Here is a 7,187-nt window from a genome sequence, read left to right as displayed (position 1 = left end):
GAGTACAATCCAGTGGTTCATCACTTACATACAACACCCAGTGCTCATCATAACAAGTGCCCTTCTTAATACCCATCAGCCTTCTAGCTCATCCCCCACCCACCTCCTTCCATCAACTCTCAGTTTGTTCTCTATGAGAAAGAATCTGTTATGGTTCATTCCCCCTCCCTTTTTCCCCTTTCCCATATGTTCATCTTTTTGTTTCTTAAATTCCACGGATGAGTGAAATCACGGTATTTGTCTTTCTCTGACTGACTTATTTCACTTAGCATAATACTTTCTAGCCCCATCCATGCTGTTGCAAATGGCAAGATTTAATTCTTTTTAAAAAATTTTTTAGGTTTATTTATTTATTTTGAGAGAGAGACCACAAGCAGAGGAGAGACAGAGAGAGATGGAGAGAGAGAATCCCCAGCAGTCTCTGCACTACCAGTGCAACACCAGGGCAGAGCCTGATGCAGGGCTCAGACTCACAAACTGTGAGATCATGACCTGAGCCAAAGTCAAACGCTTAACCAAATGTCAAACTGAGCCACCCAGGTGCCCCAAGATTTCATTCTTTTTGAATTCTGTGTAATAATCCAGTGTGTGTGTGTGTGTGTGTGTGTGTGTGTGTGTGTGAGCATGTGTGTATCACATCTTCTTTATCCATTTATCAGTTTATGGACATTTGGGCTCTTTCCATAGTTTGGCTACTGTTGATAATGCTGCTATAAACATCAGGGTGCATGTGCCCCCTTTGAATCTGTATTTTTATATCCTTTGGATAAATACCTAGTACTGCAATTGCTGGATCATAGGGTAGTTCTGTTTTTAAATTTTGAGGAACTTCCATACTGTTTTCCAGAATGGCTGCACCAGTTTGCATTCCTGCCAAAAATGCAAGAGGGTTCCTCTTTCCCGATAGCCTCACAAACACCTATTGCTTCTTGTGTTATTAACTTTAGGCATTCTGATAGGTGTGAGGTGGTATCTCATCATGGTTTTGATTTGCATTTCCCTGATGATGAGTGACATTGAACATCTTTTCATGTGTCTGTTAGCTATCTGGATATCTTCTTTGGAAAAATGTCTATTCATGTCTCTGCCCAATTTCTAATTGGATTTTTGTTTTTTGGGTGTTGAGTTTGAGAAGTTCTTTATAGATTTTGGATACTAACCCTTTATCACATATTTCATTTGCAAATATCCTCTCTCATTCCATAGGCTACCTTTTAGTTTTGTTGATTATTTCTTTTTGCTTTGCAGAAGCTTTTTATCTTAAGTTCCAGCAATTCATTTTTGCTTTTCCCTTGTCTCTGGAGACATGTCTAGTAAGCAGTTGCCATGGCTGAGGTCAGAGAGGTTGCTGCCTCTACTCTTCTCTAGGATTTTGATGGTTTCCTGTCTCACATTTAGGTCGTTCATCCATTTTGAATTTACTTTTGTGTATGCTGTAAGAAAGTGGTCCAGTGTCATTCTTCTGCACTTCACCGTCCAGTTTTTCCAACATCATTTGTCGAAGAGACTGACTTTTTTCCATTGGATATTCTTTCCTACCTGTTGAATATTAGTTGACCATGTGGTTGTGGGTCTATTTCTGGGTTTTCTTATGTTGCATTGATCTATGTGTTTTTGTGCCAGTACCATGTTGTCTTGATGACTACAGCTTTGTAACGTAACTAGAAATCCAGAATCATGATACCTCCAGCTTTGCTTTTTTTTTTTCAGGGTTGCTTTGGCTAGTCAGAGTCTTTTGTGTTTCCACATAAATTTTAGGATAGGGATTGCATTAAATAGATTACTTGGAGTAGTATATACATTTTAACATGTTTGTCCTTCCAATCCATGAGCTCACAATTTGTTCCATTTCTTTGTATCCTCTTCAACTTCTTTCATAAGTGTTCTATAGTTTTCAGACTACAAATTTTTTCCTTCTTCAGGTAGGTTTATTCCTAGGTATCTTATGGTTTGGGGTGCAATTGTTAATGGCATCAATTACTTGATTTCTTTTTTTTTTGTTGCTTCATTTGTTTGGAATTCTACCTAGCACATTAAGCAGACTCTAGCTCTATTCACCTAACTCTCTTTGTCACATGTCAGACATTTGCCTATCACTTCAATGGTTTATGTTAATATCTGAGGACTACTTGTATTATCACTTGTTTAATCTTTTTCTCTAAATCAACTCTTTTTAAAAATCAAAATACTGTTGTTTTAAGAAATAAATATGCCATACAAAAGAAAAGAAAAAAGTATGGTGGGGTTCCTGGGTGGCTCAGTCAGTTAAGCATCAGACTTCGACTCAGGTCATGATCTCACTGTTTGTGGGTTTGAGCTCCACATAGGGCTTTCTGCTGACAGGACAGAGCCCACTTTGGATCCTCTATCCTTCTCTCTCTCTCTCTTTCTCTCTCAAAAATAAACATTTGAAAAAAAATATGGTTTATGCCTATGTACCAACCCAAAATTATAGCCTATGGTCTGTACCACCCCAAAATATCTCATGTGCCTCAACCTGACCTAGACCAACACTGTCAATCTCACAGATGAGAAATCTGAGACTCAGGAAGTTAGGACATCTGTCTCAGGTGACACAATTAGTATTAAACTGTAATAATGCTCCAAGCTTTTTAACTTGCAGGATTATATTCCACCATCTTCCCTTGCTCTGTGGTACTTGAAGCACTTCTATTTTGTCTGAGCTATAAATCCCTGCTCAGAAAGGTGTGTTACTATGTGTAAATAAAATACTGTCATGGCTAGTTCTTTCCCTAGGATTTCATATCATTAATCAGCATTAAGTCACAGTATTTTTTTTAAACTTCAGGTAATAACAGTTTCTGGGAATACTTTTATTTTTGTGTGTGTGGCTTCTGTTGTGGTATCAACAATGACAATCATATAAATTTTAAAATATATTACTGTCATGAAATATATTAGGCTCTAAAATTATGTAACCTTTGATTTGGTAACCCCACTTCTAAGAGCCTATCTTAAAGAAAAGATCAAAAGTGCACCCAAAGATTTATGTTTAAAATTATTAATTGCCAAATTATTGATATCAGTGAAAAAATAAAACATTTTAATGGTGGAATATAAACAGCTCTTAAAATCATTTTTTTCCAAATGATTTTAATGACTTAGAAATACAGTTAAAAAACAAACTGTATTTGCAGCTTGATCTTAAGTACATAAAAAATAAAAAATGTGCATATTTTGAAAGATTAGAAACATACACACCCAGTGTCAGCTATTATAATCACTGCTTAAATTATTTTCTTTTTGCTTTTCTATAATTTCTAAATATTTTAAACTATTTTCATAATATAAGAAGTAAATAATTTAAATGATTATCACTGGAGTTCAACAGTGGGCCTCAAATGTTGGGAGTATCCTAAGTACTGAGCTACTCTGTTCTGTTCTAAGACCAGAGCTGAGAGAAAAACATCATCCATATGACAGTTCTAATTGACCAAGAGGTTCCCCCACTGAACCAAATTCCCAGATAAGTTTTAACCAGAAAACGCATGCAATCATTTAAGATCCTTCATTTCTCTATATAAATAAGGTATTTCTAAATACAAATTTAACCTGGGATACATAAGGAAAAAAATAAGAGACTAAGAAAAAAAAGCAATAGAAAACTACATGTAAAATGGAATAAGTACTATATGGACAGATCAAAAAATATATAACGAAACCAACAAAACCAAATCAAGAATTTGCCAACCAATTGTAGTAAACTTAGTTTACTAGGGAATTTTAGTCAAAATTCTTTGTTGAGGACGCAAATTATAAGGAAGGATTAAATGTGTTCAGGAAGAGAAACATCTTACCTTAAAGCCCATCTTTTGTGAGGTACTCAAGGAGTTATTGGCAGCTGTTAGCTGTTCAGCAGGGACTCTGTTCTCTGAGTAGATGTGCTGATGTATTTATTGCCACCTGTTATCTGAGGATGTCATGTGAGCCCTTTGTCCACAAAGATTTAATTGGAACCTCCAACAGGTTTCATTCAGACCCTTTGTTCCCTGCAGTCAGAAGCAGGAAGGCAGGACTAGAGAGGATAAAGTGAAGGGGAAATTATCCTATGCGAAGATGGACTGGGCTGTGTTGTTTTTCCTCTGTGCTTATCTATCATTGAACTAATTAACTCTTGCCTGGATCTGAATGTAAATTGGAAGATAGAATGAAGCCACAGTACAGCTCCTGTCTCTTGCTACCTAGTCAAAGAGACTCCATATACCCCAATTGCTTTCTGGAAAGAAACAAATCCTGGACCACCCACAGGATCAAAACAACAACAACAAAAAAAAAACCAAAAAAACAAAAACTATGCAAGTTGTTCTCAAATCATAAAAATCCAACTTCTATGGCTTCTGTAAAGACATAGTTCATGCTGCCATTTTTTGCATAAAGGTGCTAGCTGATTGCCAGGCACATATTGGCCTTCAGTAAATATTTCTTGGATGGATGACTGAATGAATGGCTACATGAGAGAGTTTGACTCACTGTGGGGTCTTGGAGTGGCACTACAGATTTATATTTTCCTGACACTAAGAGTCATCAGTGGGTCAAAGAACATTAACAGTTTACAAAAGAGCAAGAGTAGCAACAGTAGTTTCCACCTTATGGTTTCTCCTAATTGTTTTAAATAACTTGAAGACTTTCGATTTAGGGGCAAAAAATAAGGAAAGAGCTTTAAAGGAAATCTAGAAAGAGAAATAAGGTGAAGAGGCAAGGATATTTAAGGGAGCATATGAGTTTCCTGTTGCTGCTATAACAAATAACCACAAATTTAATGACTTAAAACAACACATATTTATTATCTTAGAGATATAAAGGTCAAAACTTCAAAACAGGCTTTATTGGGCTAAAAATCGAGGTGTTGGCAGAAATGCAGTTCTTCTTGAAGCTTTAGGAGAAGCTCTGTTCCTTTGACTTTTTTAGCTTCTAGAGATGGCCTGAGTTTCTTGGCTTGCAGCTCCTTTCTACCTTCAAAGTCAGGAACAAGGCACTAACTCATTTAACTCTCTCTCTCTCTCTCTCTCTCTCTCTCTCTCTCTCTCTCTCTCCCCCTCAATTCTTAGCTTCTGTCTATTCCCTTAACTTTTAAGAACTCATGTAATTGCACTAAGCCCATCCAGATAATCCAAAATAATTTCCTCCATCTCAAGATCCTGAATTTAATCACATCCATAAAGGCTCTTTACCATGTAAGGTAACATATTCACAAGTTCCAGGATTAGAATGTGGACATCTCCAGAGGCATTATTCTGCCTACTGCAGGGAGCATGATGTACTTCCCCCCTTACATACCCTGTGGCCTGAGCCTTTGTGAAGAGAGGGGGTTGGGGCCAAAAGATGGAGGAGCCTTATTAATATAGACACTCATAAGGTGATGTCCTATTTGAAGCCCATGTGACACTTCTATCATCATGCTGTCTACCCTTAGTGTGGTTCTGGAACTCTGGGAGCTTAGGGAAACCACCAGCAAAGCAAAGCTATGACTAGTAGTGAGCACCAACAGCAGAGGGCTCAGATGAAGCATCTTTGCAGGAAGAAAAAGCTGTTCTGAGATACTTTAGAACTGGGAATACCCCACATAACCAGAAAACTATGGTTTACAGGAGCTGAGGGCCTGAGAGACCAGATACAGACTGAAAATCATCATACTTGGGGCATTAATAGAAACAACAGAGACAATAATAATAGCTACCATTTATTGAGCACCCATTATGTAAGTCATGTTTCTAATACATATATATGTTTATATTTATATGGATTGACTGTGACCATATTAGCATTTATAGGCTAGCCAAATCTGGGGTATTCTCACAAAGACTCATCATTGTTAACAGTCAGAGTTTTGTCTAGTAAATAGGAATGAGCTTTTATCTTCCTCCTGTTTAATTTTATTCATTTTAATTCCAATGTAGATAACATACAGTGTTATATTAGTTTCATGTGTACAATATAGTGATTCAAAAATTCCATACATTACTCAGTGCTCATCAAGACAATATACTCTTAATCCCCTTTAACTTATTTCACCCATTCCCCACCCATCTGCCCTTTGGTAACCATCATTTTGTTCTCTATACTTAAGAGTCTATTTTTCTTTTCTTTTTCTTTCTTTTTTTTTGGTTTGTATCATTTTTTTTGTTCATTTTTTTGTTTCTTAAATTCCCCATTTAACTGAAATCATGTGGTGTTTGTCTGTCTCTGACTTGCAAATATTTTCCCCCATCCAGTAGGTTCCCTTTTAATTTTAGTGATTGTTTTCTTCACTGTGCAGAAGTTTTTTATTTTAATGTAGTCCCAATAGTGTTGCTTTTTTGCTTTTTGCTTTTTGCTTTTGTTTCCCCTGCCTCAAGAGACATATCTAGAAGGATGTTGCTACAACCAATGTCAGAGAATTTACTGCCTATGCTCTCTTCTAGAATTTTTGTGGTTTCAGGTCTCACATTTTAGGTCCTCAACCCATTTTGAGTTTATTTTTGTGTATGGAATAAAAAGTGGTCCAGGTTCACTCTTTTACATGTAGCTGTCCAGTTTTCCACTACCATTTGTTGAAGAGACTGTCTTTTTCCTATTGCATATTCTTGCCTCCTTTGTCAAAGATTAATTGACCTTATAATTGTAGGTTTATTTTTGGGTTTTCTATTTTGTTCTATTTATCTAGGTCTCTGTTTTTGTGATTGTACCATACTGTTTTGATCACTATAGCTTTGCAATGTAACTTGAAGTCTGGAATTGTTTTACCTCTAGGTTTTATTTGTTTTGTTTTCAAGATTGTTTTGACTATTCAGAGTCTTTTGTGGTTCCATACAAATTTTAGGATTGTTTGTTTTAGTACTGTGTAAAAAGCTGTTGGTAATTTGATAAGAATTGCGTTAAATGTGCAGATTGCTTTGGGTAGTATAGACATTTTAACAATACTTATTTTTCTGATCCATGAGCATGGAATGTCTTTCTTTTTCTTTGTGTCATCTTCAATTTCTTTCACCAGTGTTTCATAGTTTTCAAAGTACAGGTCTTTCACCTCTTTGGTTCAGTTTATTCTTAGATATATTATTTTTGGTGCAATTGTAAATGGAATTATTCAGTTAATTTCTCTTTCTTCTGCTTCATTATTAGTGTATAGAAATTAAATGGATTTCTGTACATTGATTTTGTATCCTGTGACTTTACTGAATTCATTTATC

Source organism: Lynx canadensis, chromosome B1, assembly GCF_007474595.2.
Source record: "Lynx canadensis isolate LIC74 chromosome B1, mLynCan4.pri.v2, whole genome shotgun sequence".
Lineage (NCBI taxonomy): Eukaryota > Metazoa > Chordata > Mammalia > Carnivora > Felidae > Lynx > Lynx canadensis.
Note: the sequence above shows the minus strand (reverse complement) of the source record.